This window comes from Oncorhynchus masou, chromosome 27 (genome assembly GCF_036934945.1).
Source record: "Oncorhynchus masou masou isolate Uvic2021 chromosome 27, UVic_Omas_1.1, whole genome shotgun sequence".
Lineage (NCBI taxonomy): Eukaryota > Metazoa > Chordata > Actinopteri > Salmoniformes > Salmonidae > Oncorhynchus > Oncorhynchus masou.
In genome coordinates this window covers 1,889,317-1,915,464 of record NC_088238.1, presented here as the reverse complement: position 1 = coordinate 1,915,464, position 26,148 = coordinate 1,889,317, and the positions used below count along the sequence as shown (strand labels likewise).

The 26,148-nt window shown below is 45.9% G+C and overlaps 1 protein-coding gene across 1 annotated transcript in view; it reads right to left on the bottom strand.

Moving 5' to 3' along the window:
• Positions 1-22,093, bottom strand: part of LOC135515552 (ras-related protein Rap-1b) — a 131,642-nt gene extending 109,549 nt beyond the window's left edge. Inside the window, exon 1 of the mRNA XM_064939173.1 lies at positions 21,987-22,093. The gene's annotated coding sequence lies outside the window, so the exon portion shown is untranslated. The remainder of the gene's footprint in view (positions 1-21,986) is intronic.
• Positions 22,094-26,148: the final 4,055 nt, after the last annotated feature.

The window sequence follows — 26,148 nt, the reverse complement described above, 5'->3', positions numbered from 1 at the left end:
CGCATGAAAATGGCACCCTATTCCCTGTTTAGTGCACTCCTTTTGAGCAGGGTCCATTGGGTAGGGACGGTAGGGAATAGGCTGCCGTTTGGGACGAAGCCTTGTGTTGCTCTATTCCAGCCTCTCTTCTGTTCTGAGTCACCTGTATCTGATCCACCACGCCAACCCCCCTGCCTCCTATCTATTCACACAGAGAACCATACAGACACCGATGCATTGTGGGTCGTTGGTATGGAGGTTTGAGAGGTTCCTCTCAGGACTGATTATCTGAATGACGTGAATGAGGCCTTTTGTAGGTGGGCCTTAAAAAAACACACAACCACTCTTTCTATTGACCAGGGTCCATGTCTCTCACACACACACACACACACACACACAGAGAGGGGAGTTATTTAAATGCTAAACACTCTCCCTTTTCCAATCAGTCTCTGATCTCAAGTGCTGCTGCTGGGTAGAAATGGCCAGGCACTTGAAAAGTATGATTGGCTGAAAGGACCATATCGGAGAAGACACACTGCATTTACCAGTCTGAACCCCCGCCATGTTTCTAGGTGATCACCATTTACCAGTCTGAACCCCCGCCATGTTTCTAGGTGGTCACCATTTACCAGTCTGAACCCCCGCCATGTTTCTAGGTGGTCACCATTTACCAGTCTGAACCCCCGCCATGTTTCTAGGTGGTCACCATTTACCAGTCTAAACCCCGCCATGTTTTTAGGTGATCACCATTTACCAGTCTAAACCCCGCCATGTTTCTAGGTGGTCACCATTTACCAGTCTGAACCCCCGCCATGTTTCTAGGTGGTCACCATTTACCAGTCTAAACCCCGCCATGTTTCTAGGTGATCACCATTTACCAGTCTAAACCCCGCCATGTTTTTAGGTGATCACCATTTACCAGTCTGAACCCCCGCCATGTTTCTAGGTGATCACCATTTACCAGTCTAAACCATCATCATGTTTCTAGGTGATCACCATTTACCAGTCTGAACCCCCGCCATGTTTTTAGGTGATCACCATTTACCAGTCTGAACCCCCGCCATGTTTTTAGGTGATCACCATTTACCAGTCTGAACCCCCGCCATGTTTCTAGGTGGTCACCATTTACCAGTCTGAACCCCGCCATGTTTTTAGGTGATCACCAGTTACCAGTCTAAACCCCCGCCATGTTTCTAGGTGATCACCAGTTACCAGTCTAAACCCCATCATGTTTCTAGGTGATCACCATTTACCAGTCTAAACCCCACCATGTTTAGGTGGTGACCATTTACCAGTCTAAACCCCATTCATGTTTCTAGGTGATCACCATTTACCAGTCTAGTTGAACCCCAGATGTTTCTAGGTGTCATATTTACCAGTCTAGAGAACTGTGTTGTGATGTAATAGTTGAAGAGCAGACAACTGTTTCTAGGTGATCACCATTTACCAGTCTAAACCCCGCCATGTATTAGGTGATCACAATTTACCAGTCTGAAGAGCAGAGAACTGTTTTTAGGTGTCACCATTTAAGAGCAGAGAACTGTTTTGTGATGTAATTTAGTTGAAGACCATCAACATGTTTTGGTGATGTAATATTTACCAGTCTAAACCATGTTGTGATGTTTAGTTAGGTGAGAACTGTATTTATGTAGTCTGAAGAGCAGACATGTGTTGTGATGATCATAGTTAAGAGCAGAGAACTGTGTTGTGATGTAATAGTTGAACCAGCAGAGAACTGTATTGTGATGTAATAGTTGAAGAGCAGCAGAACTGTGTTGTGATGTAACCAAGACCCAGAACTGTATTGTGATGAAAGTTGAAATTCAGAAACTGTGTTTGATGTAATAGTTGAAGAGCAGAGAACTGTATTGTGATGTAATAGTTGAAGAGCAGAGAACTGTATTGTGATGTAATAGTTGAAGAGCAGAGAACTGTGTTGTGATGTAATAGTTGAAGAGCAGAGAACTGTATTGTGATGTAATAGTTGAAGAGCAGAGAACTGTGTTGTGATGTAATAGTTGAAGAGCAGAGAACTGTATTGTGATGTAATAGTTGAAGAGCAGAGAACTGTGTTGTGATGTAATAGTTGAAGAGCAGAGAACTGTATTGTGATGTAATAGTTGAAGAGCAGAGAACTGTGTTGTGATGTAATAGTTGAAGAGCAGAGAACTGTGTTGTGATGTAATAGTTGAAGAGCAGAGAACTGTGTTGTGATGTAATAGTTGAAGAGCAGAGAACTGTATTGTGATGTAATAGTTGAAGAGCAGAGGCTGGTAGAAGGAGCCCTTTGTTGAAAGAGATGTTTGGATCAAGATGAAGGCCGTGGACCGCCACCTGTTCCTCACTTCTATCGGAGTGACCTTGATCCTTCTAGCTCCCTCTCTGCTCAGTGTGAAATAAAGGCTCATTAAATGATACTGTAAAAGGTCAAGGTTTGATCAATGTGTCATGCCTGGTGTGTTAAAATATATCACCACCCACACACACACACACACATACACACACACACACACCTCTGATAAGGCTGACAGTTACATAACTCAATGCAGGATCTCTTCAATCTTCAACTACAGTGTTCCACATCCTGCCTCAATTAGAGAAACATCCTTCTCAGAGTCCGGCACAAGTACTCCAATTGTTTGGGTTACATTCACCCTGGCAGCATTCACCCTGGCAACATTAATTCACCCTGGCCGCATTAACCCCGGCAACAGCCTGTAGAATACAACACAGAGATGCCAACCAACTACCACCAACACTGTTCTAGTCCTCCATGCAGACATGACTTTAAACACCCTGGACCCTCCGAGACTCTACACACCCTGACCCTCCGACACTCTACACACCCTGGACCCTCCGCCACTCTACACACCCTGGACCCTCCAAGACTCTACACACCCTGGACCCTCCAAGACTCTACACACCCTGGACCCTCCAAGACTCTACACACCCTGGACCCTCCAGACACCCTACACACCCTGGACCCTCCAGACACCCTACACACCCTGGACCCTCCAGACACCCTACACACCCTAGACCCTCCAGACACCCTACACACCCTAGACCCTCCGAGACTCTACACACCCTGACCCCCCGAGACTCTACACACCCTGGACCCTCCGAGACTCTACACACCCTGGACCCTCCGAGACTCTACACACCCTGGACCCTCCGAGACTCTACACACCCTGGACCCTCCGAGACTCTACACACCCTGGACCCTCCGAGACTCTACACACCCTGGACCCTCCGAGACTCTACACACCCTGGACCCTCCGACACTCTACACACCCTGGACCCTCCGACACTCTACACACCCTGGACCCTCCGAGACTCTACACACCCTGGACCCTCCGAGACTCTACACACCCTGGACCCTCCGAGACTCTACACACCCTGGACCCTCCGAGACTCTACACACCCTGGACCCTCCGACACTCTACACACCCTGGACCCTCCGACACTCTACACACCCTGGACCCTCCGAGACTCTACACACCCTGGACCCTCCGAGACTCTACACACCCTGGACCCTCCGAGACTCTACACACCCTGGACCCTCCGAGACTCTACACACCCTGGACCCTCCGAGACTCTACACACCCTGGACCCTCCGAGACTCTACACACCCTGGACCCTCCGAGACTCTACACACCCTGGACCCTCCGAGACTCTACACACCCTGGACCCTCCGAGACTCTACACACCCTGGACCCTCCGAGACTCTACACACCCTGGATCCTCCAAGACTCTACACCCTGGACCCTCCGAGACTCTACACACCCTGGACCCTCCGAGACTCTACACACCCTGGACCCTCCGAGACTCTACACACCCTGGACCCTCCTGACACCCTACACACCCTGGACCCTCCGAGACTCTACACACCCTGGACCCTCCGAGACTCTACACACCCTGGACCCTGAGACTCTACACACCCTGGACCCTCCGAGACTCTACACACCCTGGACCCTCCGAGACTCTACACACCCTGGACCCTCCGAGACTCTACACACCCTGGACCCTCCGAGACTCTACACACCCTGGACCCTCCGAGACTCTACACACCCTGGACCCTCCGACACCCTACACACCCTGGACCCTCCGAGACTCTACACACCCTGGACCCTCCGAGACTCTACACACCCTGGACCCTCCGAGACTCTACACACCCTGGACCCTCCGAGACTCTACACACCCTGGACCCTCCGAGACTCTACAGGACACCTCTGTATTCTGCAATAAATTCCTCAGCTTAAACAATAACAGTAACGCTGTAATGCCCGGGAGATGACAGTAACCTTGTGACACACAGCTGGTAGGGACACACATTATTGAGAAAGAGCCATAGAAGAGACAGGAATGTAATTATTGGTGTTAAATGTGTTAGACGATTGAGGTAAAATTAAGGCCTTTAAACAGGCCTTAAAGTTCAGGTCACTTATTAAAGAGGTTATAAAGGCCTTATTAGGGGTTAAACAGGCCTTATTAGGGGTTATAAAGGCCTTATTTAAAAGGCCTTATTAAGGGGTTAAACAGGCCTTATTAAGGGGTTAAAAGGCCTTATTAAGGGGTTATAAAGGCCTTATTAAGGGGTTATAAAGGCCTTATTAAGGGGTTAAACAGGCCTTATTAAGGGGTTAAACAGGCCTTATTAAGGGGTTATAAAGGCCTTATTAAGGGGTTAAACAGGCCTTATTAAGGGTTATAAAGGCCTTATTAAGGGGTTAAACAGGCCTTATTAAGGGGTTAAACAGGCCTTATTAAGGGGTTAAACAGGCCTTATTAAGGGGTTATAAAGGCCTTATTAAGGGGTTATAAAGGCCTTATTAAGGGGTTATAAAGGCCTTATTAAGGGGTTATAAAGGCCTTATTAGGGGTTATAAAGGCCTTATTAAGGGGTTATAAAGGCCTTATTAAGGGGTTATAAAGGCCTTATTAAGGGGTTAAACAGGCCTTATTAAGGGGTTAAACAGGCCTTATTAAGGGGTTATAAAGGCCTTATTAAGGGGTTATAAAGGCCTTATTAAGGGGTTAAACAGGCCTTATTAAGGGGTTATAAAGGCCTTATTAAGGGGTTATAAAGGCCTTATTAAGGGGTTAAACAGGCCTTATTAAGGGGTTATAAAGGCCTTATTAAGGGGTTAAACAGGCCTTATTAAGGGGTTAAACAGGCCTTACTAAGGGGTTATTGAGCCGTCATATAAGTTATAGATCTTACAGTGCCTTCATAAAGTATTCACACCCCTTGATTTTTGTCATACTTTGTTGTGTTACTGTCTGAAATGAAAATGGATTTAATTTAGAGATTTTGTGTCACTGGTCGACACACACACACACACACACAATACCCCATAGCGTCAAAGTGGAATTATGTTTATACACATTTTTACAAATGAATAAATAATAAAAAAGCTAAAAAAAAGAGAGAGAGAGACGTGAATAGCAGACAAGCTGAGCTCATCAGACATGTCTCACACCACTGACTGAGAACAATGATGAACAACAGAGCAGCTCAGAGAATTGGGCTGCTGACAGACTGTACTGAGATACAAGGCCTAGTTAGGCCTGGCTACAACAGGCTGCTGACAGACTGTACTGAGATACAAGGCCTAGTTAGGCCTGCCCTACAACAGGCTGCTGACAGACTGTACTGAGATACAAGGCATGGTTAGGCCTGCCCTACAACAGGCTGCTGACAGACTGTACTGAGACACAAGGCCTAGTTAGGCCTGGCTACAACAGGCTGCTGACAGACTGTACTGAGATACAAGGCCTAGTTAGGCCAGGCTACAACAGGCTGCTGACAGACTGTATGAGATACAAGGCCTGTTAGGCATCTGCCCTCAACAGGCTGCTGACAGACTGTACTGAGATGGCATGGTTATGCCCTACAACAGGCTGCTGACAGAGGTACTGAGATAAAGGCTATTAGGCCTGGCTTCAACAGGCTGCTGACAGACAGATTGTACTGAGATACTAGGAAGAGACAGGCCAGGCTACAACAGACTGCATTAGCTATAACATCACAACCTGGCATCTTTCCTCACAAGCTCTGCCTGTCAGATGTTTATGCCATCTTGACAGCCTTAGGAGGAAACTATTGCCATTAAAGGTTGGTTAGAAAATGTATAGCAGCATAACTTTATTCACAAGCTAAGATAGCTGCTAGCATTTAGCCACCCAGGAGCACAATGTCATTTACTAGCTAGATGTTAACTGCTAGCATTTAGCCACCCAGGAGCACAATGTCATTTACTAGCTAGATGTTAACTGCTAGCATTTAGCCACCCAGGAGCACAATGTCATTTACTAGCTAGATGTTAACTGCTAGCATTTAGCCACCCAGGAGCACAATGTCATTTACTAGCTAGATGTTAACTGCAAGCATTTAGCCGCCCAGGAGACCAATGTCATTTACTAGCTAGATGTTAACTGCTAACATTTAGCCACCAGGAGACCAATGTCATTTACTAGCTAGATGTTAACTGCTAGCATTTAGCCACACAGGAGCACAATGTCAACTGCTAGCATTTAGCCACCCAGGAGCACAATGTCATTTACTAGCTAGATGTTAACTGCTAGCATTTAGCCACACAGGAGCACAATGTCATTTACTAGCTAGATGTTAACTGCTAGCATTTAGCCACCCAGGAGCACAATGTCATTTACTAGCTAGATGTTAACTGCGAGCCTGAAACACAATGCCAATCACTAGCTAGCTGCAAGCATAGCAGCATGTAGCACCCTGGGGAGCAGCTCTGGTTTCATGGATGCGGAGAGGTCGGGCAGGCAGAGGAAGAAGGGGAAACGTCAGAGGGCCACCATGTTTAACAAGGCTCTTTGGCCTAAAGGAAAAGTGGGCGAACCGGTGGTAGTGGAGGGAGGAGGACATCACTTCCCAGAAATGACCAGGAGGATTTACCAACAGCCGTACAGTCAGGCTGCATCATCAACGGTCATGCCACAGCCCTTAGCAAGAGTCCATCTCAACCTGGGTCCCTGGTTGAGAGAGAGAACCATTCCTGGACATGGCCTTGCATCGATATCAGGAGGGAAGCCATTAGTGTCCTGGGTCCCTGGTTGAGAGAGAGAACCATTCCTGGACATGGCCTTGCATCGATATCAGAAGGGAAGCCATTCGTGTCCTGGGTCCCTGGTTGAGAGAGAGAACCATTCCTGGACATGGCCTTGCATCGATATCAGAAGGGAAGCCATTCGTGTCCTGGGTCCCTGGTTGAGAGAGAGAACCATTCCTGGACATGGCCTTGCATCGATATCAGAAGGGAAGCCATTAGTGTCCTGGGTCCCTGGTTGAGAGAGAGAACCATTCCTGCATCTGTGACTCCTCACATCTCCTTCTCAACCAGTGGAGACCTTCCTCCTCAGTGAATTTATTTATTTTTTTATTTATTTTTTTAAATAGTGAAACTAAAAAAAAGTTATCCTTTTTTAGATAAAACTATACTAAATATATTCACGTCAGCAAATAATTGAACCACTGTAGGTTGTAGCAACCTCATGATGGGTACAGGGAAAATGAGACTATCGTGTGGTAGACTAAAACCTATGGGATGTTGCATTGAACTGGGTGAATGGAATAGGACTGTCATCCAATATGCTGTAATAGAAATAAGGCCGTGCTCATAGAAAAATAATAATAACCCTGCCTCGTCTTAAAACGGCACTGACCGCCACCGTTCTCAACCCCACTGAACCTTCCTCTCTAATGGGAAGGAGGAAATAGGAGGCAAGGAAATAGGACGCAAGGAAATAGGTCGCAAGGAAATAGGACGCAAGGAAATAGGACGCAAGGATTGAAAGGAAAGGTGATTTGAGAGATAGAGCCTCAGGTGAGCCAGTGGAGTAGTCTGCTATTGGGGTCTCTCCATAAAAATAGAATAACTAGAATGGAGAGGGGGGGGGGAAATCCCATTCAAGTCAATGGGCCTGTGATAGGTGGACCGGCGGCCATATTGAGTGTACCATAGGAGGAAGTCATTCTATGTCTATGGTTCTCTCTGTCCTCAGGGACCAGTCCAGACGTCTCTATGGGAGGTGTCATTTATCACCAGCAGTCAATAAGTCAGTCAGTCAGTCAGTCAGACAGGCAGTCAGTCAGTCAGTCAGACAATAAGTCAGACAATAAGTCAGACAGGCAGTCAATAAGTCAGTCAGTCAGACAGGCAGTCAATAAATCAGTCAGTCATTTGCTCTATCTGACAGCCAGCTTAACACCATACTGCTCTGCATTAAGGCTCTACTCCCCCAAGACCCCTTCCTTCCCAACACTGACTGACTGGCTGCCTGCCTGACTGGCTGCCTGCCTGCCTGCCTGGCTGTCTGACTGACTGGCTGGCTATGTGCTCTGCGACATCCTAATACGCTAATACACCTCACTGCAAACATTCAGCTGCCAATACGCTGCTTAGCACAATCAGACAGGAGACAACCGACACTAGTCTACGTTCCAAATGGCACCCTATTCCCCCATAGGGCCCTGGTCTAAAGTAGTGCACTACCCCATAGGGCTCTGGTCTAAAGTAGTGCACTACCCCATAGGGCCCTGGTCTAAAGTAGTGCACGACCCCATAAGGCCCTGTTCTAAAGTTGTGCACGACCCCATAAGGCCCTGTTCTAAAGTAGTGCACGACCCCATAGGGCTCTGGTCTAAAGTAGTGCACAACCCCATAGGGCCCTGGTCTAAAGTGGTGCACGACCCCATAGGGCCCTGGTCTAAAGTAGTGCACGACCCCATAAGGCCCTGTTCTAAAGTAGTGCACGACCCCATAAGGCTCTGGTCTAAAGTAGTGCACTACCCCATAGGGCCCTGGTCTAAAGTAGTGCACTACCCCATAGGGCCCTGGTCTAAAGTAGTGCACTAACGGACATCTCTGGACTAACAAAGCCTAGGAGGATCAGACTGGAAAGCAGTTAATACAACGACTCTTGGTGTTAGGTTATCAAATCACATTTTATTTATCACGTGCCCAATACAACAGGTGTAGGTAGACCTTACCGTGAAATAACCCACAATGCAGTGTTATGAAAATATTTACTAAATAAACTAACACAAGAAAATAACAATAATGAAGCATGCATATATATATATATATATGTGTGTGTACCGGTACCGAGTCAATGTGGGGGGGTACAGGTTAGTCAAGGTAATTGGAGGTAATATGTTCATTTGTATTTTAACCTAGGCCTTTTTAACCTTTATTTTAACTAGGCAAGTCAGTTAAAGAACAAATTGTTATTTACAATGACGGCCTCCCAAAAGACAAAAAGGACTTCTGTGGGGACGTGGACCAACACTATAAATATAGGACATGACACACATCACGACAGGAGATACAACACTACATAAAGACAGGGCTAAGACAACACAGCATGGCAGCAACACATGACAACACTATAAATATAGGACATGACACACATCACGACAGGAGATACAACACTACATAAAGACAGGGCTAAGACAACACAGCATGGCAGCAACACATGACAACACATCACGACAGGAGATACAACACTACATAAAGACAGGGCTAAGACAACACAGCATGGCAGCAACACATGACACACATCACGACAGGAGACACAACACTACATAAAGACAGGGCTAAGACAACACAGCATGGCAGCAACACATGACACACATCACGACAGGAGATACAACACTACATAAAGACAGGGCTAAGACAACACAGCATGGCAGCAACACATGACAACACAATAAATATAGGACATGACACACATCACGACAGGAGACCCAACACTACATAAAGACAGGGCTAAGACAACACAGCATGGCAGCAACACATGACAACACATCACGACAGGAGACACAACACTACATAAAGACAGGGCTAAGACAACACAGCATGGCAGCAACACATGACAACACTATAAATATAGGACATGACACACATCACGACAGGAGACACAACACTACATAAAGACAGGGCTAAGACAACACAGCATGGCAGCAACACATGACACACATCACGACAGGAGATACAACACTACATAAAGACAGGGCTAAGACAACACAGCATGGCAGCAACACATGACACACATCACGGCAGGAGACACAACACTACATAAAGACAGGGCTAAGACAACACAGCATGGCAGCAACACATGACAACACTATAAATATAGGACATGACACACATCACGACAGGAGATACAACACTACATAAAGACAGGGCTAAGACAACACAGCATGGCAGCAACACATGACACACATCACGACAGGAGATACAACACTACATAAAGACAGGGCTAAGACAACACAGCATGGCAGCAACACATGACAACACAGCATGGCAGCAACACATGACACACATCACGACAGGAGATACAACACTACATAAAGACAGGGCTAAGACAACACAGCATGGCAGCAACACATGACACACATCACGACAGGAGATACAACACTACATAAAGACAGGCCTAAGACAACACAGCATGGCAGCAACACATGACACACATCACGACAGGAGATACAACACTACATAAAGACAGGGCTAAGACAACACAGCATGGCAGCAACACATGACACACATCACGACAGGAGATACAACACTACATAAAGACAGGGCTAAGACAACACAGCATGGCAGCAACACATGACACACATCACGACAGGAGATACAACACTACATAAAGACAGGGCTAAGACAACACATCACGACAGGAGATACAACACTACATAAAGACAGGGCTAAGACAACACAGCATGGCAGCAACACATGACACACATCACGACAGGAGATACAACACTACATAAAGACAGGGCTAAGACAACACAGCATGGCAGCAACACATGACAACACAGCATGGCAGCAACACATGACACACATCACGACAGGAGATACAACACTACATAAAGACAGGGCTAAGACAACACAGCATGGCAGCAACACATGACAACACAGCATGGCAGCAACACATGACACACATCACGACAGGAGATACAACACTACATAAAGACAGGGCTAAGACAACACAGCATGGCAGCAACACATGACACACATCACGACAGGAGATACAACACTACATAAAGACAGGCCTAAGACAACACAGCATGGCAGCAACACATGACACACATCACGACAGGAGATACAACACTACATAAAGACAGGGCTAAGACAACACAGCATGGCAGCAACACATGACACACATCACGACAGGAGATACAACACTACATAAAGACAGGGCTAAGACAACACAGCATGGCAGCAACACATGACACACATCACGACAGGAGATACAACACTACATAAAGACAGGGCTAAGACAACACATCACGACAGGAGATACAACACTACATAAAGACAGGGCTAAGACAACACAGCATGGCAGCAACACATGACACACATCACGACAGGAGATACAACACTACATTAAGACAACACATCACGACAGGAGATACAACACTACATAAAGACAGGGCTAAGACAACACAGCATGGCAGCAACACATGACACACATCACGACAGGAGATACAACACTACATAAAGACAGGGCTAAGACAACACAGCATGGCAGCAACACATGACACACATCACGACAGGAGATACAACACTACATAAAGACAGGGCTAAGACAACACAGCATGGCAGCAACACATGACACACATCACGACAGGAGATACAACACTACATAAAGACAGGCCTAAGACAACACAGCATGGCAGCAACACATGACACACATCACGACAGGAGACACAACACTACATAAAGACAGGGCTAAGACAACACAGCATGGCAGCAACACATGACACACATCACGACAGGAGATACAACACTACATAAAGACAGGGCTAAGACAACACAGCATGGCAGCAACACATGACACACATCACGACAGGAGATACAACACTACATAAAGACAGGGCTAAGACAACAACAGCATGGCAGCAACACATGACACACATCACGACAGGAGATACAACACTACATAAAGACAGGGCTAAGACAACACAGCATGGCAGCAACACATGACACACATCACGACAGGAGATACAACACTACATAAAGACAGGGCTAAGACAACACAGCATGGCAGCAACACATGACACACATCACGACAGGAGATACAACACTACATAAAGACAGGCCTAAGACAACACAGCATGGCAGCAACACATGACACACATCACGACAAGAGATACAACACTACATAAAGACAGGGCTAAGACAACACATCACGACAGGAGATACAACACTACATAAAGACAGGGCTAAGAGAACACATCACGACAGGAGATACAACACTACATAAAGACAGGGCTAAGACAACACAGCATGGCAGCAACACATGACAACACTATAAATATAGGACATGACACACATCACGACAGGAGATACAACACTACATAAAGACAGGGCTAAGACAACACAGCATGGCAGCAACACATGACACACATCACGACAGGAGATACAACACTACATAAAGACAGGGCTAAGACAACACAGCATGGCAGCAACACATGACAACACTAGAAATATAGGACATGACACACATCACGACAGGAGATACAACACTACTTAAAGACAGGGCTAAGACAACAACACAGCATGGCAGCAACACATGACACACATCACGACAGGAGATACAACACTACATAAAGACAGGGCTAAGACAACAACACAGCATGGCAGCAACACATGACAACACATCACGACAGGAGATACAACACTACATAAAGACAGGGCTAAGACAACAACACAGCATGGCAGCAACACATGACAACACAGCATGGCAGCAACACATGACAACACAGCATGGCAGCAACACATGACAACACAGCATGGCAGCAACACATGACAACACATCACAACAGGAGATACAACACTACATAAAGACAGGGCTAAGACAACAACACAGCATGGCAGCAACACATGACAACACAGCATGGCAGCAACACATGACAACACAGCATGGCAGCAACACATGACAACACAGCACGACAAGAGATACAACACAACACTAAATAAAGACAGGGCTAAGACAACAACACAGCATGGCAGCAACACATGACAACACAGCATGGCAGCAACACATGACAACACATCACGACAGGAGATACAACACAACACTAAATAAAGACATGCCTAAGACAACAACACAGCATTGCAGCAACACATAACAACACAGCAACACATGACAACACAGCATGGCAGCAACACATGACAACACAGCATGGCAGCAACACATGACACACATCACGACAGGAGATACAACACAACACTAAATAAAGACAGGCCTAAGACAACAACACAGCATGGCAGCAACACATGACAACACAGCATGGCAGCAACACATGACAACACAGCATGGCAGCAACACATGACAACACAGCATGGCAGCAACACATGACAACACACATCTTGGTAGGGAGATGCACCTATCTGATAGCACCACTGTCCGATAGCACCACTGTCCGATAGCACCACTGTCCGATAGCACCACTGTCCGATAGCACCACTGTCTGATAGCACCACTTGAGGCTTCAAGTTAATCAGCTGGAAAAATGGCAGAGCACATCAGCCTGGCTGTCTATCACAACAAACGGAACCTGGAACGGAACCAGGGGCTTGTCTGACTGCATGGCAACCTATTACCTCGATAGTGTATGGTCCCTGGTCAAAAGTAGTGTGGTATGATATGGAATGGGGTTCTATTTGGATATGGAATGGGGTTCTATTTGGATATGGAATGGGATTCTATTTGGATATGGAATGGGATTCTATTTGGATATGGAATGGGGCTCTATTTGGATATGGAATAGGGCTCTATTTGGATATGGAATGGGGTTCTATTTGGATATGGAATGGGGTTCTATTTGGATATGGAATGGGGTTCTATTTGGATATGGAATGGGGTTCTATTTGGATATGGAATGGGGTTCTATTTGGATATGGAATCGGGTTCTATGTGGGATACACACTGAAACAAGTGTTCCTTGGCAAATGGGACCTTATTCCCTATATAGTGGACCACTGGTCTGTTGCTGTGCCCTGGTACTTTTGAAACAGAGCCTTACGGTCCTTGGTCAAAAGTTGTGCACTATATAGGGAATAGGGTTGGAGTTCCATTTGGGACTTAGCCTGAAACAAGGGTCCACAGCACAACAACATAGAATATATTCTATCTGACCACTGGTGCCACTGCCTTGTCCCCGGTCTGTCACATACAGGAAACTAATGCCTTGGTCTGTCACATACAGGAAACTACTGCCTTGTCCCTGGTCTGTCACATACAGGAAACTAATGCCTTGGTCTGTCACATACAGGAAACTAATGCCTTGGTCTGTCACATACAGGAAACTACTGCCTTGGTCTGTCACATACAGGAAACTACTGCCTTGGTCTGTCACATACAGGAAACTACTGCCTTGGTCTGTCACATACAGGAAACTAATGCCTTGGTCTGTCACATACAGGAAACTACTGCCTTGGTCTGTCACATACAGGAAACTACTGCCTTGGTCTGTCACATACAGGAAACTACTGCCTTGGTCTGTCACATACAAGAAAATACTGCCTTGGTCTGTCACATACAGGAAACTACTGCCTTGGTCTGTCACATACAAGAAACTACTGCCTTGGTCTGTCACATACAGGAAACTACTGCCGTGGTCTGTCACATACAAGAAAATACTGCCTTGGTCTGTCACATACAGGAAACTACTGCCTTGGTCTGTCACATACAAGAAACTACTGCCTTGGTCTGTCACATACAAAAAACTACTGCCTTGTCCCTGGTCTGTCACATACAGGAAACTACTGCCTTGGTCTGTCACATACAAGAAACTACTGCCTTGGTCTGTCACATACAAGAAACTACTGCCTTGGTCTGTCACATACAGGAAACTACTGCCTTGTCCCTGGTCTGTCACATACAGGAAACTACTGCCTTGGTCTGTCACATACAAGAAACTACTGCCTTGGTCTGTCACATACAAGAATCTACTGCCTTGGTCTGTCACATACAGGAAACTACTGCCTTGGTCTGTCACATACAGGAAACTACTGCCTTGGTCTGTCACATACAAGAAACTACTGCCTTGGTCTGTCACATACAGGAAACTACTGCCGTGGTCTGTCACATACAAGAAAATACTGCCTTGGTCTGTCACATACAGGAAACTACTGCCTTGGTCTGTCACATACAAGAAACTACTGCCTTGGTCTGTCACATACAAAAAACTACTGCCTTGTCCCTGGTCTGACACATACAGGAAACTACTGCCTTGGTCTGTCACATACAAGAAACTACTGCCTTGGTCTGTCACATACAGGAAACTACTGCCTTGTCCCTGGTCTGTCACATACAGGAAACTACTGCCTTGGTCTGTCACATACAAGAAACTACTGCCTTGGTCTGTCACATACAAGAAACTACTGCCTTGGTCTGTCACATACAGGAAACTACTGCCTTGTCCCTGGTCTGTCACATACAGGAAACTACTGCCTTGGTCTGTCACATACAAGAAACTACTGCCTTGGTCTGTCACATACAAGAAACTACTGCCTTGGTCTGTCACATACAGGAAACTACTGCCTTGGTCTGTCACATACAGGAAACTACTGCCTCGGTCTGTCACATACAGGAAACTACTGCCTTGTCCCTGGTCTGTCACATACAGGAAACTACTGCCTTGTCCCTGGTCTGTCACATACAGGAAACTACTGCCTTGGTCTGTCACATACAGGAAACTACTGCCTTGTCCCTGGTCTGTCACATACAGGAAACTACTGCCTTGTCCCTGGTCTGTCACATACAGGAAACTACTGCCTTGTCCCTGGTCTGTCACATACAGGAAACTACTGCCTTGTCCCTGGTCTGTCACATACAGGAAACTACTGCCTTGGTCTGTCACATACAAGAAACTACTGCCTTGTCCCTGGTCTGACACATACAGGAAACTACTGCCTTGGTCTGTCACATACAAGAAACTACTGCCCTGTCCCTGGTCTGTCACATAAAGGAAACTACTGCCTTGGTCTGTCACATACAGGAAACTACTGCCTTGTCCTTGGTCTGTCACATAAAGGAAACTACTGCCTTGGTCTGTCACATACAGGAAACTACTGCCTTGGTCTGTCACATACAGGAAACTACTGCCTTGGTCTGTCACATACAGGAAACTACTGCCTTGGTCTGTCACATACAAGAAACTACTGCCTTGTCCCTGGTCTGTCACATACAGGAAACTACTGCCTTGTCCCTGGTCTGTCACATACAGGAAACTACTGCCTTGTCCCTGGTCTGACACATACAGGACCCTACTGCCCTGTCCCTGGTCTGTCACATACAGGAAACTACTGCCTTGGTCTGTCACATACAGGAAACTACTGCCTTGGTCTGTCACATACAAGAAACTACTGCCTTGGTCTGTCACATACAGGAAACTACTGCCTTGGTCTGTCACATACAGGAAACTACTGCCTTGGTCTGTCACATACAGGAAACTACTGCCTTGTCCCTGGTCTGTCACATACAGGAAACTACTGCCTTGTCCCTGGTCTGTCACATACAGGAAACTACTGCCTTGGTCTGTCACATACAGGAAACTACTGCCTTGTCCCTGGTCTGTCACATACAGGAAACTACTGCCTTGTCCCTGGTCTGTCACATACAGGAAACTACTGCCTTGTCCCTGGTCTGTCACATACAGGAAACTACTGCCTTGTCCCTGGTCTGTCACATACAGGAAACTACTGCCTTGGTCTGTCACATACAAGAAACTACTGCCTTGTCCCTGGTCTGACACATACAGGAAACTACTGCCTTGGTCTGTCACATACAAGAAACTACTGCCCTGTCCCTGGTCTGTCACATAAAGGAAACTACTGCCTTGGTCTGTCACATACAGGAAACTACTGCCTTGTCCTTGGTCTGTCACATAAAGGAAACTACTGCCTTGGTCTGTCACATACAGGAAACTACTGCCTTGGTCTGTCACATACAGGAAACTACTGCCTTGGTCTGTCACATACAAGAAACTACTGCCTTGTCCCTGGTCTGTCACATACAGGAAACTACTGCCTTGTCCCTGGTCTGTCACATACAGGAAACTACTGCCTTGTCCCTGGTCTGACACATACAGGACCCTACTGCCCTGTCCCTGGTCTGTCACATACAGGAAACTACTGCCTTGTCCCTGGTCTGTCACATACAAGAAACTACTGCCTTGTCCCTGGTCTGACACATACAGGACCCTACTGCCCTGTCCCTGGTCTGTCACATACAGGAAACTACTGCCTTGTCCCTGGTCTGTCACATACAGGAAACTACTGCCTTGTCCCTGGTCTGACACATAGAGGAAACTACTGCCTTGGTCTGTCACATACAGGAAACTACTGCCTTGTCCTTGGTCTGTCACATACAGGAAACTACTGCCTTGTCCCTGGTCTGACACATACAGGACCCTACTGCCCTGTCCCTGGTCTGTCACATACAGGAAACTACTGCCTTGTCCCTGGTCTGACACATACAGGACCCTACTGCCCTGTCCCTGGTCTGTCACATACAGGAAACTACTGCCTTGTCCCTGGTCTGTCACATACAGGAAACTACTGCCTTGTCCCTGGTCTGTCACATACAGGAAACTACTGCCTTGTCCCTGGTCTGTCACATACAAGAAACTACTGCCTTGTCCCTGGTCTGACACATACAGGACCCTACTGCCCTGTCCCTGGTCTGTCACATACAGGAAACTACTGCCTTGTCCCTGGTCTGTCACATACAGGAAACTACTGCCTTGTCCCTGGTCTGTCACATACAGGAAACTACTGCCTTGTCCCTGGTCTGACACATAAAGGAAACTAATGCCTTGTCCCTGGTCTGTCACATACAGGAAACTACTGCCTTGGTCTGTCACATACAGGAAACTACTGCCTTGGTCTGTCACATACAGGAAACTACTGCCTTGGTCTGTCACATACAGGAAACTACTGCCTTGGTCTGTCACATACAGGAAACTACTGCCTTGGTCTGTCACATACAGGAAACTACTGGTCCCTGGTCTGTCACATACAGGAAACTACTGCCTTGTCCCTGGTCTGTCACATACAGGAAACTACTGCCTTGTCCCTGGTCTGTCACATACAGGAAACTACTGCCTTGTCCCTGGTCTGTCACATACAGGAAACTACTGCCTTGTCCCTGGTCTGTCACATACAAGAAACTACTGCCTTGTCCCTGGTCTGTCACATACAGGAAACTACTGCCTTGTCCCTGGTCTGTCACATAAAGGAAACTACTGCCTTGGTCTGTCACATACAGGAAACTACTGCCTTGTCCTTGGTCTGTCACATAAAGGAAACTACTATTGGTCTGTCACATACAAGAAACTACTGCCTTGGTCTGTCACATACAGGAAACTACTGCCTTGGTCTGTCACATACAGGAAACTACTGCCTTGGTCTGTCACATACAGGAAACTACTGCCTTGGTCTGTCACATACAAGAAACTACTGCCTTGGTCTGTCACATACAAGAAACTACTGCCTTGTCTGTCACATACAAGAAACTACTGCCTTGGTCTGTCACATACAGGAAACTACTGCCTTGGTCTGTCACATACAGGAAACTACTGCCTTGGTCTGTCACATACAAGAAACTACTGCCTTGGTCTGTCACATACAGGAAACTACTGCCTTGGTCTGTCACATACAGGAAACTACTGCCTTGGTCTGTCACATACAGGAAACTACTGCCTTGGTCTGTCACATACAGGAAACTACTGCCTTGGTCTGTCACATACAGGAAACTACTGCCTTGTCCCTGGTCTGTCACATACAGGAAACTACTGCCTTGGTCTGTCACATAAAGGAAACTACTGCCTTGGTCTGTCACATACAAGAAACTACTGCCTTGGTCTGTCACATACAGGAAACTACTGCCTTGTCCCTGGTCTGACACATACAGGAAACTAATGCCTTGTCCCTGGTCTGTCACATACAGGAAACTACTGCCTTGGTCTGTCACATACAGGAAACTACTGCCTTGGTCTGTCACATACAGGAAACTACTGCCTTGGTCTGTCACATACAGGAAACTACTGCCTTGGTCTGTCACATACAGGAAACTACTGCCTTGGTCTGTCACATACAGGAAACTACTGCCTTGTCCCTGGTCTGTCACATACAGGAAACTACTGCCTTGTCCCTGGTCTGTCACATACAAGAAACTACTGCCTTGTCCCTGGTCTGTCACATACAGGAAACTACTGCCTTGTCCCTGGTCTGTCACATAAAGGAAACTACTGCCTTGGTCTGTCACATACAGGAAACTACTGCCTTGTCCTTGGTCTGTCACATAAAGGAAACTACTGCCTTGGTCTGTCACATACAAGAAACTACTGCCTTGGTCTGTCATATACAGGAAACTACTGCCTTGGTCTGTCACATACAGGAAACTACTGCCTTGGTCTGTCACATACAGGAAACTACTGCCTTGGTCTGTCACATACAAGAAACTACTGCCTTGGTCTGTCACATACAAGAAACTACTGCCTTGTCTGTCACATACAAGAAACTACTGGGTCTGTCATACAGGAAACTACTGCCTTGGTCTGTCACATACAGGAAACTACTGCCTTGGTCTGTCACATACAAGAAACTACTGCCTTGGTCTGTCACATACAGGAAACTACTGCCTGGTCTGTCACAACAGGAAACTACTGCCTTGGTCTGTCACATACAGGAAACTACTGCCGTGTCCCTGGTCTGTCACATACAGGAAACTACTGCCTTGGTCTGTCACATAAAGGAAACTACTGCCTTGGTCTGTCACATACAAGAAACTACTGCCTTGGTCTGTCACATACAAGAAACTACTGCCTTGGTCTGTCACATACAAGAAACTACTGCCTTGGTCTGTCACATACAAGAAACTACTGCCTTGGTCTGTCACATACAAGAAACTACTGCCTTGGTCTGTCACATACAGGAAACTACTGCCTTGGTCTGTCACATACAAGAAACTACTGCCTTGTCTGTCACATACAAGAAACTACTGCCTTGGTCTGTCACATACAGGAAACTACTGCCTTGGTCTGTCACATACAGGAAACTACTGCCTTGGTCTGTCACATACAGGAAACTACTGCCTTGGTCTGTCACATACAGGAAACTACTGCCTTGGTCTGTCACATACAGGAAACTACTGCCTTGGTCTGTCACATACAGGAAACTACTGCCTTGGTCTGTCACATACAGAAAACTACTGCCTTGGTCTGTCACATACAGAAAACTACTGCCTTGGTCTGTCACATACAGGAAACTACTGCCTTGGTCTGTCACATACAAGAAACTACTGCCTTGTCTGTCACATACAGGAAACTACTGCCTTGGTCTGTCACATACAAGAAACTACTGCCTTGTCTGACACATACAGGAAACTACTGCCTTGTCTGTCACAGACAGGAAACTGGTGGAAACTAGGAAATGTTCCCATAGGTTAAGAGATATTCTCTGGACGCCTCATAGGAAAATGATCATCCCCACAATGGTCTTTCTAATATTAAGCCTTAGTCATAACATTATTCAACCGTTAGAAACCATTACACTGTTAGCACACACACACACACACACACACACACACACAAAATCCATTTAACGCATTGAACATTTTCCCTGCACACAGACAGTAGTGAACAGTAGAGAAGGTACAGCTGAGTTGAGGTCATAAAAGAGTCAGAACTAAATAAAACACAAACAAACAAGCTCTTTATAAAGTCCTATAGTTCTCCCTCCCTCCCTCTCTTGCTCTTTCTTTCTCCCTCCCCCTCTCCCTGACAGTGGTTCCACATCCTCTTACCAATAACTGACAGCAGAATGACTGATAGTTGATCAGGGTAGTTCAAACTGTGTTCTAACTCAGGGGGTGTTTTATTATAATCTATAACTGTGAGAACAAAATGCATTCCCATAAGAGACAACAGTTAGTTACTTTTACAAGTGGTCGTTGTGATATTTTTTTCATTTCTTTCTTTTCACTTTGTGGAATATGTGTGTATTGTTTTTTATTACTAGGTATTACTGAACTGTTGGAGCTAGGATCTCGTTGCAACTCCAAATCTGTGTACGCGACAAATAAACGTTGATTTGATTGCAGTCACAGAGTAGAAATCTAAATATTTTCGAATGAATGATTTAAGAAAATCTCACTATTAAAATGAGTATTAAATATGGATCTAACATGCTGTCGATCTTGGCCTACAGTCCACACGTTTCATAAGCGTGAATAGTATTTGCTAATATGACAATTCCGTGTCTTTTCGGTTCCGTTCAACTAAGATGAAACCACCACCCAGTTGTGTCCCTCCCCATCAACAGATTCACTCGTGAACTAGGCGGGGCCCGTATCTCACGCATATAGAACTAGCTGCAGCTTTCAGAGCATAAAACGGTACAAAACTAATACGAATAGATTACAAATGTTATCTAAAAAAAATGCGCATTTGATAACCGCTTGAATAATTCCAGGCGTCCTGTTATGATAATCGATAAGAACCCAGTGTCCCAAAGAACGTGTGTAATTCTAGACAATCGAATAACTTTTCCATTTCCGTTGTAACTTCAACCCCGTCACGGGAAGGATATCGGTCAAAACGCTGTTCTTTTTGTTATCCAACCGCGCCACCGACAACTGTCGCTGGATACAAACCCGCGGAGAATGCCGCGTTCTGCATTATGCATGACAAAAACAAACAAAAAAATTGTCTGACAACATTATGAGTTGGATTGTTTCACTCTCTGCTCCGCCATATTCTAGGCATATGACCTGCGCTTCCGCAAACCGTGTGTTGTGCATCCCCAGAAACCGGTCTCCCGTTTTCATTTGCAATAATGGATCATTCTACCTGAAAAACCTGGCATCATGTGCCACTATTTCGCATTATCAGGAGCGGCCGCAAACATGGCACAGATAGTAACAAAATCTCAGCCAATAGAAATGTGTGTAGATAAGGTACTTACAGTTATCCTCCGTAGCTCCAATCTGTTAGCGCCTCTAGTCGCTCGGTCTGTCGCTTCTCTCTGGGTGAGGTTTTGCGTTTTCTCATGACGTTGCAGCCTCGTTTTGGAGACGAGCACCGCTCGACTGTGCTCAGCTATTGCAGTAGCTGTAACATAGCCGAGTGTAGACATTTCGCAATACATTATTCCATACCAATAATATCTGACTGACAAACAATAAGCTTTATTATACAATGCACTAGAGGAAGCCGACCCCAGCATTCAGTGGAGGTTCCTCAAGGGAGGACCATCCTCCTCAGGGAATTTAATAAAACATTTAAATAGTGGCATATAAACAAAGAGGTATCTTTTTTGTAGATAAAACTATACTAAATATATTCACTTCACCAAATAATTGATTAAAATACACTGCTATGAAGGTTTACATTAACTAGGACTTGCCTAGTTATGAAGAAGGTTAAATTAGCCTCAACAGCACTCTGTAGGGGAGCACCAGACGACAGCTAGCTTCCATCCATCCATCTGGGTACATTGACTTCAATACAAAGCCTATATTTTTACATTTTAACAGTCACTCTTACGCAGAGCGACTTACAGTAGTGAGTACATACATTTTCATACTGGTCACCTGTTGTAATCAAACCCATAACCCTGGTTTTACAAGCACAATGCTCTGACAACTAAGCTACACAGGACCTAGGAGGCTCATGGTTCTCAACCCCCTTCCATTGACTTGCACAGTAATTATAATTATGACAACTTCCAGTTTTTTTAAGCTTTATTTAACCAGGCAAGTCAGTTAAGAACAAATTCTTATTTTCAATGACGGCCTAGGAACAGAGGGATGCTATGTTAGCTAGCTGGCTATAACAGAGGGATGCTATGTTAGCTAGCTGGCTATAACAGGGGGATGCTATGTTAGCTAACTGGCTATAACAGAGGGATGCTATGTTAGCTAGCTGGCTATAACAGAGGGATGCTATGTTAGTTAGCTGGCTATAACAGAGGGATGCCATGTTAGCTAGCTGGCTATAACAGAGGGATGCTATGTTAGCTAGCTGGCTATGACAATCCAACACTGAACACTTCCAAGTCAAATTAAGCTTTTGGTTTTGTTAATTTATTGCTACTGGCGGTGTAACTGCTAAACTGCTTGCTGACTGTACTGTACGATTGTAGCGGGTTTACCAACAAGTTAGTTCTAGTAGCTATGTTGACTATGACGTTAGCTAATATTAATGGTGACAACGATGTAGGCTGTGTGTAGCGGTTATGATATGAAGGTTTGGCTTTGGAAAGGTTTTTTCGCCTTCTCACAGACAGCTGAATGTTGTGCACTGAAGTCCCCAAGTGAAGGGAAAAGGTGAGAGGAGGAGAGCGCAAAAGACGCGAGAAGGATTCTTCGCTACAACGATCAAAGTGATCATGCTGTTTGTACGTGGCTGCTATGAAAGTGAACTGTTTGCTTGTGAGCAGGGGTGTATTTATTCAGCCGATTTTGTTGAAAAGCGTTCTTAAAACAGAACGAAACTGGGATAAACATAACTGAATTTGTCCAATAGAAACTCTCGTTTGCAACTGTTGTAATAATGATTACACCCTAGATCAGCTAGATGCAGACAGGAGTGTGCAAGGCTGTATTGAATGTGTCACTGTCTGTCACAAATTTCTCTTGATCTGTGCACCTACCTTGTAAACTGTCATTCATAGGCTAGGTTGTATGACGGGTATAGAGAAAATCTGAGTGTCATGTAGGAGCCTAAACCTATTGATGTTACATTGAGCAGGGCGAATGGAATATGAATGACAGTCATCCAATAGGCTGTAAAATAAAAATGTAAAAATGATCGTCCTCCCTCAGCTGAGTAAGGACGATCATTGACAGTGACTGCCACTGCTAGGATTATGGTCACGATCATTACCCATCATACATATAGGACCAATTAACAGCTGTTTATTCATTCAGTATAACATCCACATGAGCATTACCCATCATACATATAGGACCAATTAACAGCTGTCTAGTCATTCAGTATAACATCCACCTGATCATTACTCATCATACATATAGGACCAATTAACAGCTGTCTAGTCATTCAGCATAACATCCACCTGATCATGTTTGTTACCTTCAAAGTCAACATCATTGTGACCCTGGTCATATTGTCTGGGGGTTTCTGGGTAATATGCCTCCACAATTTAGTCCTTCTGACATTCTCTCTGTCTTCATCTGCAATGTCTCTCTATGTGGTTGTTGTAGGGCTTTATACATTAGTGAAATGAGATTACAAGCCAAATGTAATCCATGTTGCTGCTCTAGCTGGTCTGTTACTGTGAGCCCTGTGACTGTCCAGGACACCAAGTCACAATACAGTACAGAGTAGATGTGAGCTCTGTGACTGTCCAGGACACCAAGTCACAATACAGTACAGAGTAGATGTGAGCTCTGTGACTGTCCAGGATACCAAGTCACAATACAGTACAGAGTAGATGTGAGCCCTGTGACTGTCCAGGACACCAAGTCACAATACAGTACAGAGTAGATGTGAGCTCTGTGACTGTCCGGGATACCAAGTCACAATACTGTACAGAGTAGATGTGAGCCCTGTGACTGTCCAGGACACCAAGTCACAATACAGTACAGAGTAGAAACAGTGTAGATGTGAGCTCTGTGACTGTCCAGGATACCAAGTCACAATACAATATTAGAGTACAGATTAGATGGATACTATAGTACAGAGTAGATGGATACTATAGTAGGGCAGATCTGGACCAATAGGGAGGTGGTGGGGTGAGGAGGGGGGAGGAGAGGGATGGGGTGAGGATGTGGGGTTGGGTTGGGTTAAACAGCTGTTATCTATATCCTTCTGAAGTGTCCCAGTAATTCGACATGTGAAGTGACTATCGCTGCAGAGAAGCGGACCCTGTTGGCTACAGCGGCAGACCACCAGATGAACCGCCCCGTCAAAGCCAAAACCATAAGTGTGGTTTTAGCCAAATTCAAATTATCACGCTAGATTACCGCGGGTTCACACACTAACATGCCCACTGTTTCCTCCAACACGACCCCCCATTTCCGAACAGCCGGGTGTGTAACGGGACATAGGTGTCACAGTCACGCCATGAAGAAGACAGTCGTCACTGGTGTAGCCGTCAGGGCGGTCGAGTCTCCAGAGGGACGGAGGCCACGTCACGACTCCCTCCCAAATGGCATTCTATTCCGTATGTAGTGCACTGTTTTTTTGGGCCCGAGTCCTTACGGGGAATAGGGTGTCGCTGGGGATGCTGCCGATGGCTGAGCAGAACAGAGGGCTGGAGGGAGTGGGCTCACATTCCAACAGCAGGAGGAGCATACTCGGCATTCCTACTGCGGTCGGTCAGTTAGTCAGTGTCTCTCAACGAGCCGTTTGATTTCCACTGGGCTTTCAGACTTACATGTTAGTCATTTAGCAGACGCTCTTATCCAGAGAGACTTACGGGAGCAATTAGGGTTAAGTGCCTTGCTCACGGGCACATCGGCAGCTTTTTCAACTAGTCGGCTCTGGGATTCGAACGAGAGAAAGAGAGAGAGAGAGTGTGTGAGTGTGTGAGTGAGTGAGTGAGTGAGTGAGTGAGTGAGAAAGAGAGAGACAGAGAAAGAGCGAGAGAGAAAGAGCGAGAGAGAAAGAGCGAGCGAGAAAGAGCGAGCGAGCGAGCGAGCGAGCGAGAGAGAGAGAGAGAGAGAGAGAGAGAGAGAGAGAGAGAGAGATGCAATTGCGCTCTGTGAGACAGGGCCACTTTCACTCAGCTGGAAGTTACTGGCAGAGCGCTGGGATTTGGTTGTTTGAAGAAAAGTGTGTTGAAGACCATGCAGGGGAAGAGGGGCGTCAGAGTGCTGGTGTCAGACCAGGGTCGTGCTTCTGGCACGGTACATTCAGGACAGGCAGCTACTAACCCTACTGCTGATCGTCAAGACCATCTCTATCAACGGCATATAAAGCTCCAGGCCTCAGGATCTCTGAATTCCTCTCTCTCTCTCAGTACATGCTGAAACATGCAGAGGGTAGAGTGTCTATCAAGGGAAAATGCTCTAGAAACCTTCTATTGCTCTGCTATACAATCAGAAATGCTGGACACATAAAGTGGATTATCACACAGGAAACCAAATAGAAAATATTGATGC